This window comes from Lissotriton helveticus, chromosome 5_1, assembly GCF_964261635.1.
Source record: "Lissotriton helveticus chromosome 5_1, aLisHel1.1, whole genome shotgun sequence".
NCBI classification, from domain to species: Eukaryota; Metazoa; Chordata; class Amphibia; order Caudata; family Salamandridae; genus Lissotriton; species Lissotriton helveticus.
This window is the reverse complement of record NC_136065.1, coordinates 686,625,064-686,638,684: the sequence shown is the minus strand read 5'-3', so window position 1 is coordinate 686,638,684 and position 13,621 is coordinate 686,625,064.

The following is a 13,621-nucleotide window of genomic DNA, read 5'->3' as shown; positions in this document are numbered from 1 at the left end:
AGATGATGCCAGGAAATCTGCTCGTTCAATTCCGATTATCCCTCACGTTTGGGAAGAAGGCCTGAAGATTCTAAAGACACCGGCTTCCGTTTCGGTTCCTAGAATCGAAAAGAAATATAGAGCACCAGAGTCTGCTGCGGCCTGTCCTATAGGACACCCGAGACCGGAGTCGGTGGTGACGCAGGTGGCGCAGAGGCACTCAAAGAATCCAGTTGCTACTTCTTTGGTACCGCCAGATAAGGAAGGACGGAGGATGGATGGAGCCGGGAAGAGGTTTGCGGTCATGGCAGCCTCTACGATTAAAGCAGCCAATGCTATGGCCCTTATTAGCCGTTTTAATAGGCAAATGTGGTGTGATTTGGCACCCATTCTGTCTGCACTGCCGGAGGATAAGAAAGAGGAGGCAGTGGCTATCCTTCGAGACGGGGCAAAGTCAGCATCAGAATCTATTGACATTGCCATGGATGTATCCTCTATGGCGTTCAGGCAGATGGCAGGAGCAGTTTCGCTCCGGAGACAGGGTTGGCTAAAGGCAACATCCTTTCGTCCGGAGGTGCAAGCAAAGATTATAGACATGCCTTTCGATGGCGAAAATCTATTTGGGAAGCACGTTGACGAGGCGCTGCAGGGTATCAAATCAGACACGGATACAGCTAGAGCGCTGGGATCCCTTCAGCAAGGACGGTTCCAGTCCTTTCGTAAAAGAGGTGCAAGGGGTCAATTTAATCAGAGGTCTTCCTTTCAGACCAACAGATATCAACCTTATAACCAACAAGGATATAGGCAATCAGTACAGGACCTCCAACTCCTCTTACCAGCAGCAGTCTAGAGGCAAGTCCTCCAATAGAGGGAGGAATCAACAGTCTAACAAACGACAATGATTTCAGGCAGGCGCTCCCCACACACCAGATCCCGGAAAACGACCACTATCTGTCTCAATACTTCAACAACTGGATGTCTATAACATCAGACAAATGGGTTTTGGACGTAATAAGCAGAGGCCATACCCTAGAATTTGTGGAAATGCCACCAGATCACCCCCGGTGCTCAGGCATCACCAACATCGTCAGGATCTGCAAAAGGAAGTCCTTTCACTATTGCAGAAGGGGGCTATAGAGGAAGTACCTCAACAACACCGAGAGAAAGGCTTCTATTCGCATTTCTTCCTCATCAAAAAGAAACAAACTCTGAAGTGGAGACAGGTATTGGATTTGAGAGATCTGAATCAATACATAAAGAAAATTCCCTTCCGAATGCTTTCCTTGCAAGAGATCCTTCTAATGTTAAAAGAGAAAGACTACATGGCGTCACTGGATCTCATGGATGCATACTTCCATATCCCAATTCATCGGAAGCACAGGAAGTTTTTAAGGTTCGCTGTGGAGAGTCGCCATTTCCAATTCAAGGTGCTGCCTTTTGGCCTCAAATCGGCCTGAGGGTGTTTACCAAATGCATGGCCCCGGTGGCGGCCCACTTAAGGTTGAAGGGGCATTGCATTTACCCATATCTCGACGATTGCCTGGTGACAGGACCATCATTCACAAGAGCCAGAAGGTCCCTTCAGTGCTGCATCCGCCTTTTCCATCAGTTAGGACTAAGGACCAACTTGGAAAAGTCTTCACTGATTCCAGCTCAGGGCATTCAATTCCTAGGGGCATGGATATGCACCAAGGAAACGAAAGCATACCCATCCGAGGAAAGGATGAGAAAAATAATAAGCCTTGCAACATCCCTTCAAGCAAAAAGGTTCACTTTTGTGCGGATGTACAAATCCTTGTTGGGGATGATGTCCTCTTGCATCCCACTAATTCCAAACTGCCGTCTTCGAATGAGACCCTTGCAGGAACATCTAGACGAGCAGTGGGTTCAGTCCAAAGGAACCTTCGAAGATCGGATTACCATCACTCAACGTATGAAGGTGGCCATGTCATGGTGGAAGGTTCAGAAGAACTTGAATCAGGGTCTCAACTTTGTACCTCAAACCCACAGATATGTGATGACGACGGATGCTCCGTTGCAAGGATGGGGCGCGCACCTCCAGGAGCTGGAGATCCAGCGCCACTGGTCAGAGTGGGAAGCACAGCTTCACATAAATTTGTTGGAGCTCAAAGCGGTGTTTCTGGGGCTCTCAGCTTTCCTACCCAGAATACAGAACTCGTCGGTGCTCATTCAGACGGACAGCACCACGACTATGTTTTATCTTCTGAAGCAAGGAGGAACAAGATCCAAACCTCTCTCTGCACTGGCGCAAAGAATTTGGAAATGGCTGATAAACCACAACATTTCTATTCGGGTGCAGATTCACATGCTTGTATCCAGGGTCGGATTGGGATCACAATTTGGCCCGGGCACTAACGAAAAAAGTGGCCCACATTCAAGAGGCGTGGCCCATATTTAAGGGGCGTGGCCCACATTCAAGGGGCGTGCCCTTTCATGAAACACCATTTGCACAGACAAGGAATGAAAGTGGTAGGATACTGTTCTTGCACAGGACACAGGGCCAAGGTGACAATGGCCTACATGCTGAGCAACTAAAAAAAATAGCAAGGCCCCTTTCTGTCACAAAATTATTCCAGCCCTCCAGCACAGGAGCACCTGAAAAGCAGCAAAGCCCCTGCTATTACTAACATACTTAGCCCTCCCCAGACCTTTAGCTCAGGAGCACATGAACAGAGGTAAGGCCCCTGCAATTAGTAAATTAATCAGCCCTCGGGAAAATGTCCTGGCAGGGGAGCACAAAACACAGCTTTCTGGGTCATCCAAGGTAGCCAGGTAGCCAGGGGGGAGGCTGAAGTGAAGCTGGAGCATGGGAAGTGCCTTCCCAGTGTGTTCTGGCAGTTTGAGTGTTTACCATTTACTGTAGTATTACCCTTGTACCTGTGTATGGTACCCTTTAGTAACTTGCACACGTCACTTTTCGCTGGTATCACAATGTATGCTACCTCTCACTTTTGTTTGCTTTAGATACTTGCACAAGTGCCACCATTGCCTACGTAACGTTTGTTCTTGTGCTGGAGTGTCTGCCATTTATTGCAGTATTATACCTCTACTTGTACTTTGTACGCTTTTGTAACCTGCACACATATCACTTTTTCCTCCTGTAATGTACCGATTGCTACCTCATGTATTTTGGTTGCTCACTATTGTCACTTTTGATTCATGTAACTTAACGTTTGCTTTTGTAATTTGTCCACTTGTAATTTTTCTCCTCATGTATTATTGCTGTTCCTAGTGTGAAGCGCTCTGACACCTTCGGGTAAAGTCTGCGCTATATAAAATCACATAAATAAATAATTAACATAAAAAAATTCCAAACATCACCTGGCCCCCACAGCAAGACCCATTCTTCCTCGCCCACTATTCCCTGAATGTGAAGGGCTGTGGGCGAGGTGTTAAGACTAACACCGTTTCTGGGCTGCATGGGCCCCAGGGGGGCCGAGGTGAAAATGGCTCAAAGGCCTGAGAAACACCTGGCCCCCAGGGAGGCCGATTCTTGCAAACATTCACCCCTCCCCAGCCCAGCCTCAGCTTGATTGCTTGGCAGGGCAGGGGTGAAGGAGAGGCCACACAGCTGACAATCGCTGTCCGGCCGCACATCGAGGCTGCTTTCATTTTTCTCTGTCTGTCTCCGTGCACTCTGTGGGCCGGTTTTTTTCTCCCCTTTTCCTAGTCCACTCTCTGTGGACTGGGACAGGGGAGAAAAAAACGGCCCACAGAGGGCACTGAGGCACCGGCCCTTCGGCCCATGCCCGAATGCCCGCCTTGCCAATCCGCCCCTGCTTGTATCAGAGTAGTAAGTAGTACCCACAAAGCCTGCAGCGTATCCAGGATAGAACCCAGAAGGAAGTTCTGCAGCTGAAATATCGTTAGAACATGATCTGAAAATATACAGGGCAGATAAGAATAGAAAACCATGTATAACAAAATCAGATTCTACATATAGATATATAAATATATATATACATACACACATTGCATAGAGTATTAATAGAGAAGTACAGAATACCTTATTGAAACAGACGTTTCAGAACAGCTTGCCCCACTGCCGTGTCCTCTTTCCACGCAGTATCAAGACAGTAGTGCTTGGTAAATGAATGCACACTCTTCCAAGTCGCTGCTCTGCAGATGTCGGGTAGAGACACTCCTGCAAATAAGGCTATCGATGTCGCCATCTTTCTTGTGGAATGAGCAGTCACTCTGGAATGAAGCGGCTTTCCAGCTTTCTCATGACACTTAATGATAGCCGATGATATCCATCTGGCGATACTCAGTCTTGACAGAGGTAGCCCTTTCCTCTGACCTTCAAATGCAATAAATAACTGTTTAGATTTGCGGAATGTTCTTGTTCGTTCGATGTAGAATTGCAAACATCTAGCGATGTCCAAAGAATGCAGCGCTCTTTCTGCCTCAGATGAGGGATTGTTGAAGAAGGTAGGCAAAATAATTGGCTTATTCAAGTGAAAAGAAGTAGGGACCTTGGGTATGAACTTAGGATTTGTCTGTAGTATAACCCTGTCCTGTCGAAATTGCAGAAAAGGCTTGTATTTCGCTAACTCTCCTCGCCGAGGTCAGAGCTAGCAGCAGGGCTGTCTTCCAAGAGAGGAATTATAAGTCTGTCTTGTGTAAAGGCTCAAATGGTGGCCGCATAAGCTGCGTCAAGACTGTATTGAGATGCCAGGGAACTGGTGGTCGTAGAATGGGTGGAAAAGCTCTAAAGAGCCCCTTAACGAACTCTTTTATCAGCCTGTGGGACCAGAGAGATGGCTCGTCTGGCATTCTCCTAAATCTTGAAATCTCCGCCAAATGCACCTTCAGCGAGGCATGAGACAGACCTGCTTTTGATAACGACAACAGGTAGGGCAGAATACCTTCTGGGGGTACCGTCAATGGATGTAGACCTTGACTAGTACACCAGTGTATCAATTCCTTTATTTTCGATAAATTAATATCATATAAAGACAAGAAAACACAGTCATAGAAAATATACAATCAATTACAATAGATATAAAATGGATTACAAAATTTCTAAAAATAGAACGTTTTTCCTAAAATTCATTCCGTATAATATAAAAATGTACATTTTAAATTTGTATCACATTTTTTGTTTAAAAATATTCCTAAAAACCACATTTATGTATGAGTATCATGGCGTCGGCCTGCCCTTAATGGTATTTTTTCTAAACATGGGGTCTACTATTCACAAATGTTTAAGAGCGGTGGAGATGTGGCATTCTTTTTCCTGATTCGGTTGGCCGCAATTAAAAAACTAGCAACATGAAACATTATTTTAGGTGTGCTAAGTTGTTTTAAATACACGAGTGCCGGCCTGACTTGTACAAATCCTTCTTCTCTGAGAATTGGTAATAAATATTTCCTCCTACACTCATTAAAATAATCACAGAACATAAAAAAATGTAAGGTGTTTTGAGCGGAGAAATCGTCACATGAGCAAGGATCTGCCTGTTCTGGGCTACACCATTTGTGATAAACACCCAGAGTAAAGTGAATTAGATTTAACCGAAATCTGGTCAAGAGGAACCGATGGTAGGGATTGTTTACTATGACCAAGTATGGTTCCGGTCCTATGCAGGTGACCAAAGCATAGTTTTCCCTTACCCTGGGTTTTCACATCTCTCTTTCCTCTCGCTCTAGGGAAAAAAGGTCCAAAAGGGCTTTTTTTGTTAAAGCAATATCTTTATTGGTTATTGTTTCCGGAGAAGTAAATAAACCAATATGCCCTATTCTCTGGAACCCAGCTCTTATGTACGCCAGCCAGGAAATTGTATGTACTTTGTCCAATCTCTGGCAATCCCTAATTATTGAATGGTTTAAGGTGATCTCACCATTCAACCATATTCTTAACCAATAAATCAAAGGTGCGATTTTGATCCGATCAGATATATACCCAAGTCCCAACTCTGTGTGAGTTGAGAAAGTAGGGGTTGATTGAGGAACTGAGAGTACACTTCTTAAGAACTTGTTCTCTACTAGTTGTAGTTTCTCTTCGCTTGTGTAACCCCATATTTCACACCCGTAAGTTGCAAATGACAGACACTTGGATTCATATACTTTTAAGATTGCATTGGTTGGTTTAGCTCCCAGTTTTTTACTAAACCCCATAAGCCCTGAGACTGTCCTCATAAATGCCAGCGAGCGGCTATGATTTTGTGCCCGCCAAGTGCCCTTCTGATCGAAGACCACCCCCAAATAGGGAAATGTAGGGACCCTACGAACCAATTCACCATTACAGAAGAAGGTTTTTACTTCGTTATTTGAGATACTTCTTCCTGTAATGAGAACCTGGGATTTCTTGGCATTTACTTTCAGGTCCAGGTTTTGCATGAAGGAACCAAAAACATTCAGCAGTCTTTGTAAGCCTACCCCGGTTTGCGATGAGAACCGCGTCATCCGCGTATAGGAGAACTGGTATAACCATTTCCCCCACACGCGGTCTGTCTGCGGGGACCTCCCCCAGGGTTTGTTCTAGGGCGTTTGTATAGAGTGTAAACAGCAAGGGTGCCAAAATGCACCCCTGCCTAACGCCCCTATCTGACCTGAACTGCTTAGTACACCTTCCGTCTGTATTCACTCTGATTTTGGCCGTAAGGTTTGAGTGCAGATCTGCTATGAAGTGCACTAAGGGTGCGTCTACCCCCATTTCGAGCAGGATGTTCCAAAGTTTGGATCTATTTACAAAGTCAAATGCCGAGGAGAGGTCCATGAACCCCATGTACATGGACCCCTCCCTGGCCACAGTGTACTTATTAATTAAAAGGTGTAAATTCAAACAATTGATCTATAGTACTATGTTTTGATTTAAAACCATACTGAGCTTTCGACAGGACACCTCTATCAGCCAAGCTATCGTTTAGTCTATGCAACAGAACCCGACCCAGGATTTTTACAGATGAGTCAATCAGCGAAATGGGTCTATAGCAAGTGGGGTCCTGTCTAGAACCCTTCTTAAAAATTGGCACGATTTTTGATGTGGCCCATGTAGAGGGGATGCTATCATGCCCTATTGAGTTAAAAACATTTGTTAGGACTTTTGCCCACAGCTTGGGTGCGGCTCTGAACAGGTCCACAGGGACCCCATCCGGGCCGGGGGCCTTATTTTTAGTCATTTCCCCTATCGACCTTTCAATTTCTGCAGTCTCAAACCTTAACGAATGTGCGACATGATTCACTGCTTGGTTCATGATATTATCTCCACTTTGAGGAAAGCTGTACATCTGCTCAAAGTGGGCGATCCAGGCCTCATCAGTGATGTTACAATCTAACACAGTATTAACTTTGTTTGCAAACAGTGGCTGATTTAATATTTCCCAAAATCTAGAGCTGTTTTTCAAAACTTCTGGTGACAGCAGATCAGTCCATGCCTCATCTCGTAATTCCCTTTTTCTAACGCATACGGCTTGTTTATAGGCTACTCTATTTTGAGCTACCAACCCCCTATCCCTTGGGATGGTCTTGAGGGATTTAAGGAGTGCTGCGTGAGCAGATGAGCACTTTTTATCGAACCATCTATTCTCCAAATTGGGTTTGCATTTATTCTTGACTGTCAACTTTTGATTTACATGTGCACAAATAATGTTAAATGCATTTATTACATTTGGACCTTGTCCCGTTTCATCTAGGCAAGTGTTTATCTCAGCCCCTGAGTTCAGTAAGATTTCTGATATAAAAGTCTCAGGGACCACTTTTCCCCATTTTAGTTTCCTTCCTTGGTCCGTTGGTATAACCTCTCTTGCCTTCCTTTGGGGGTCAGATCTTAAAGACAGTGCTCCCACTGCTGATAGTTCAATTATCACAGGATTGTGATCACTAAAGGTTGAGACCTCTGGAAAATACCTAAGGACTAAACCTAACAAAAAAGAAGTTAAAAAAATATAATCAATGACTGTGCCCGTGTCTCTATCCCTCCCTTTAAATGGGGGATCCCACGTTCCTCCTCACCACACCCCGATTCATAGAGATTCCGGTTAGCTAGAAAAATTTCCAGGTACTCCCCCTGTTTGGTGTGCTCAAAGTGAGAATGTGCTGAAAACTGTGGACCTTCATACATCTTACTCCCACACTTATTTTCGCACGGATGAATATTTAGGTCCCCCATTAGGATTACTTCAAAGGAAATTGACCTGCTACTGTATAATGATAATAACTCCTCTAACATGTCAAAATGTTTATCTGTGTCTTGAGAGTTATAAAAATTTAAAAATAATATATTGTCTGAATCTGATGCTAAGAGTTCTACAGCCAGACAATTTTGGCCTCCTATGTCTAGCTGTCTGAGCGATCCCTTTATTTCTAAGTGATCAATCCCCCTCTGGCTCTTCCTGCCCCATTTTTGCTGGCTGGGACATAAAAATTAGAGTACCCGTCCAGAGAGAAACTATTTTGATAATCCCAAGTTTCTTGTAAAGCTATTATGTGAAATGTTTTTAAATAGCTAATCCAGATGTCATTCACCATTTTCGCTTTTACGCCTGCCGTGTTCAAACTCACTATTCTGCATGGTTGATTTGTTTTACCTGCAACATTGACAGATGGCTCTTTAGTTTTTAGTCAATCGTTTTCTTCTAAGTTGGAAAGTGGAAAAAAGCGATTTGTAAGTGTACAGGAAAATGGGTGTGTTGGTCTGGTGTTATATCTTGTGGTACAAAGTGGGGTGTTTCCATCTGTTACTTGTTGAGTGGTCATGTGATCATGTTGGACGGGAACTGGTATTCTATTCCCAGCTAGGACAGTAGGGAGGGGGAGCAACCCTGCTTTAACCTGAGGGGGAAGGTAGAAATACCCCAGGGGTAGGGGTCTAATAACAAGGTTTGTAATGTTTGAACCATCCCAAAGTAAGCGTTCTGCCACTTTCTGGGTTTTAAAATGTATCACTACGCAATCCCCTTCAATTGTCTTTGTTTTGGGGCCTACCCAGCCCACCCTTCTCACCATGTTTATATGAGAGACTATATCCATATCGCTGCTGCAATAATCTTGGCACCAATTTTTGGTCTTCTCCATTAAATATTTAGAGCTCTCATATACTTTAGTTTTCAAGGGAGGAACCCCTGTTAGCACAACTACTAGGGGGGCTGCTTGTGGTGGAAGATGTAGCCTAGATTTACATGGTAAAACCTTTGTATCTTTAACTGTGTTTAACATGCTTAAGGTATCAGTGCTCCTTTTAGTGTCAGGTACACTTTTCTCTACACAAGGCTGCCTCATAGATACCTCCAGCACCGAGCTACTAGTCCCTGGTGTAACGCTCGGTATATTGCTGTCTGCCAAGGAACCACTTTTACCATCTACCATATGTGCCTCTGCAGGCAGGGTCGTTTGTATGGGATCTCTTTTTAAATGCTCACGCTGTTCTTGTAAAAAAGTCTCTATCACATTAAATTTTTTTAACAGACCAGCCACACAAGTATTCAGGACATCAATTATGTCCTTTGCTATACCAGTTAGAATGGGTTCTAAATGTAAGTTTAAAAGCCCTTCAATTCTGTTGCTGAGTCTATTGATCAAATCGTCTTCCCAGAGTTCGCTCAATGTGTCAGTATGCTTAGTCTTCTTAGTGCATTTTTTAGGTTGTTGTCTTCCACCCTTGCCTGGGTTCTCAGTTGATGCTTGTTTCGTGTCTTGGGATAAGGTTATAGCCTGTCCTCTCCCAGTTTTAGGTGTAATAATAGGGACGGCAGAATCAGGATTTGGACATAAATCCACAAGTGCATCAGGCTGAGTATCAATGTCAGCTGGGTTGATTGAAGATTTGTCCCCCTCGCGGGCTAGGTCAAATATGATGTCTAATGTATTTGAAATGGCCAGTTCTTTTTCCGCATTAGTGATTTCTTTGGTGATAGCCCCCACAGCAGAGGTCAGATACGAAAGTATGGAATCAGCCTTTCGTGGCATCTTGGGTTTTTTACTATTTAAGCTCCCATTGCATGTTTGTTTGCGCTTACCCATATTTGCAGATCTCAGGGGGTGGCCTGTCCTGTCCTCTGTCGTCCGATGACGGCCGCAGACGGCCCACCCTCTGCCCAGGCTCCGCCCGGCGCTGCCCGCGCGCGTCCCGCGACGCAGGAGGAAGGGCTCGGTCAAATACGCCTCCCGGCGGAAGCCCCAGCTGACAGGCGGCGTCCCCGCAAAGCAGGGGACGCTGGGAACTGTAGTTCTCCTGCCCTGCCCCTCTCGGCGGCCGCGAGTGGTCTGCGGTGGCGGGGGCAAGCAGGGCAAGCAGGAAAGGCAGCGTCAAGGTGTTGGTGTCCCCGAAGCGGTAGAATGGTTCCCCGCTCCACCGGAGGAAGGGCTCGGTCAAATACGCCTCCCGGCGGAAGCCCCAGCTGACAGGCGGCGTCCACCAGTGACAGAAACGTGTCCATTTGGCTGTGTATGTTTTGTTGGTTGACATAGCTCTGGATTGTGAAAGTATTTGTCTGCAGTCTTGTGGAATACTCATGGCTTGAAATTCCCACTCATGAGGTTCCATGCGGATAATTTTAGCGATGGTAGGTCCGGATGCAGAATTTGTCCGTTGCTCATTGATATGAGGCTCTGGAATGTCGGGAATTGCACCTTGTTGCCTTTCGACATCTGCAGCAGATCTGAAAACCATGCCTGCCTCGGCCAAGCTGGTGCTATCAGAATGATATGACATGGTTCTGATCTCATTTTGCGAATCACTCGTGGTATTAAAGGAATTGGTGGGAACGCGTAAGCGAACATTCCCTTCCAGTCCATGTGAAACGCATCTCCTTTGGAATCCCTCTGAGGGTACCTGGACGCAAACTGATCGCATTTCGAATTGTCCCGGGTTGCGAACAAGTCGAACGTTGGTGTGCCCCATCTTTGGAATACCCTGTGAAGCTGAATGTCGTTCAGTTCCCACTCGTGCAGCACACTTGTTGTGCGACTCAGGACGTCCGCTCTTGTGTTGAGGATGCCTTGTATATGCTGCACCCGAATAGAAATGTTGTGGTTTATCAGCCATTTCCAAATTCTTTGCGCCAGTGCAGAGAGAGGTTTGGATCTTGTTCCTCCTTGCTTCAGAAGATAAAACATAGTCGTGGTGCTGTCCGTCTGAATGAGCACCGACGAGTTCTGTATTCTGGGTGTTGGACACGGCCTCATGGCGTGGTCCGACCCCTTCCGCATGGCGGGCCCCGGACGACATCGGGCCTCCGTCGACCTGCTGTCGACCCCCCTAACACGAACATTCACGAACCCTCGCCCATGCCAGGCCACCATGCCCGGCCGACGCCATCTTGGGGCCATCACGTCCCGAGCACGTGGCCGCAGCCTTCCCTGGGCCCGGCCCAGCAAGCCCCGACATCGAGGCACCAAGATCCTCCCAGGTGGTTGAGTGGCCACTTGGCGGATCCCGGAGAAGGGGAGTTTCGATGGGCCTCCAGCCGTCCCCGGACGCCTGGTATCAATCGCCCTCCAGCCTCCCTGGGCGCTGGCTCCACCCCCCTGCTGGGTGTCTGGACACCTTCATCCCGGCCCCTCTGAACCCCAGGCGCGAGGGTCCGGACATCAAAGGACTCCAGTCCTATATCTGGGCCAGCCCTGGATTGGGACTTCAGTTGTATCTTGGAGTCGAAGCCCTGCTGACCTCGTCGCGGCTGATCCTGATCCGAACTCTTGCACCTGGAACCTTCGAGGCCCTGCTGACGCTGTCGCGGCCTGACCAAGCTGAACTCTCTTCGAGGCCCTGCTGACGCTGTCGCGGCCTGACCAAGCTGAACTATCATCGAGGCCCTGCTGACGCTGTCGCGGCCTGACCAAGCTGAACTCTCTTCGAGGCCCTGCTGACGCTGTCGCGGCCTGACCAAGCTGAACTACCTTCAAGGCCCTGCGGACGCTGTCGCGGCCTGACCAAGCTGAACTATCATCGAGGCCCTGCTGACGCTGTCGCGGCCTGACCCCTCGAACTATCCACGCACCGTTGGTGCCGAGACTGTCCCGCTACCCCCTATCCCCGAAGCCAAGACTTTACGGATCCCTCGATCCCTGCTTACCATCCTGCCAAGAACGTGCCTTAATTACTTCTATAAAGATTCTGGTGAATACTCCTCCTGTGTGGTGTCCATCTGTAGGTAGGGTGTTTGCTCTGCCGTTACGATTGTAGGAGAGGAGCCTCGCCAAGGAGGCCTCCCTACGGCGCTCGGCCTATTCTGTACAAAGAGGTGGGTCTCGGGGCGGGCAGTCAGACACCTTCTGTCTCCCCTGGGATCGCCTTTCCAACATTGGTGGCAAGCGACGGGATCCGAGCCCGCGCAAATCGTACAGCGAGTAACACGTCACTACTAACAGAGACCCACCACCACGATGACTACTAAGGAAGCCGGAACGACCACAGAATTCCAGAAGGAACGATTAGAGGAGTACACCCATAAAGAACTTAAACAATTTTGCAAAGACTTGGGTATCGCTACCACCGGACTAAGCACGAAAGACGATTTCAAAGAAGCGCTGCAAACTTGGGTAGAGACCGGAGCGGGCACCCCCCAAATGAACAATGACATTGTCCTAGAAATACCCGTGAGTACCGTCCTCGCCCCCGTAGAAGCAAGAACCGACAACCGAGAACCGGGCCTCTCCCACGAAGACGCCCGGGAGCGAGAGAGGAGTCAGCTCCATGAACTCGAGCTCGCCCGACTCCGACTGGACGGAGAACTCCAATTAGCAGAGAAAAAAATGGCCCTTGAGCAACGACGATTAGAGGGAGATCTGGAAGAAAGACGAAGGCAAAGGGAATTGGAAGAAAAGAAGCTCACGTATGAACACGAGCGTGGCCTCAAAGAACTAGAGATCAAAGCCAAGATAGAAGAAGCTGGTGCCGCAGTAGCCCGTAACCCCCACCTCCTGCCGACCCGAAGGTCCACATCCCGAAGGATATCGTCAAGGAGTACTACAAAAATGACGATATCCAGCAATGGTTCAAAGCGTACGAAGTTGCCATGACTGCGCACCGCATCCCGCGAAAAGACTGGGGTGCCGGCTTATGGGGGAGATTCGTCAGCGAAGGAAGAGACACCCTGCTAGATCTGGCCGAGGACGTGATGTCCTCCTATGACCACATGAAGGACGCCCTGCTCGTCCGGTATGGTCTCACCCCCGAGATGTACCGGCAGAGATTCAGAGACTGCACAAAAATCCCCGGTACAACGTGGGTGAAGTACGTAAACTTTTATAGCAGGGCCCTGGAAGGATGGATAAAGGGCAGCAAGGTGTCCACCTACGAGCAGCTGTTCGACCTCATCGTTTGGGAGCACCTCTCCAACAACTGCTTCGTCGAGCTCAGACAGCATCTACTCGACAGCAAGCTGACCGAGCCCCGAAAACTCGCCGTCGAAGCTGATCGATGGGTGAGCACCCGGGTCCCCCGGACCCCGATAGGAGAAACAGGACCACACGGCCGGGGGCACCCCCGCCAGCGAGGCAGCGGAGGAGGCCAGAACCGGAGCCGAGACTTTCCCCCGGCACTGGGCCGGAGTCCACCTCGGGGGTCCCCCCAGAATAACACTTCACCGTCCCTGATCAGAAGAGAGACCCCCCCAGCACGGCCGGGGCCCCGCCCGAACATTACTTGCCACAGATGCCAGCGGCCAGGTCACTATGC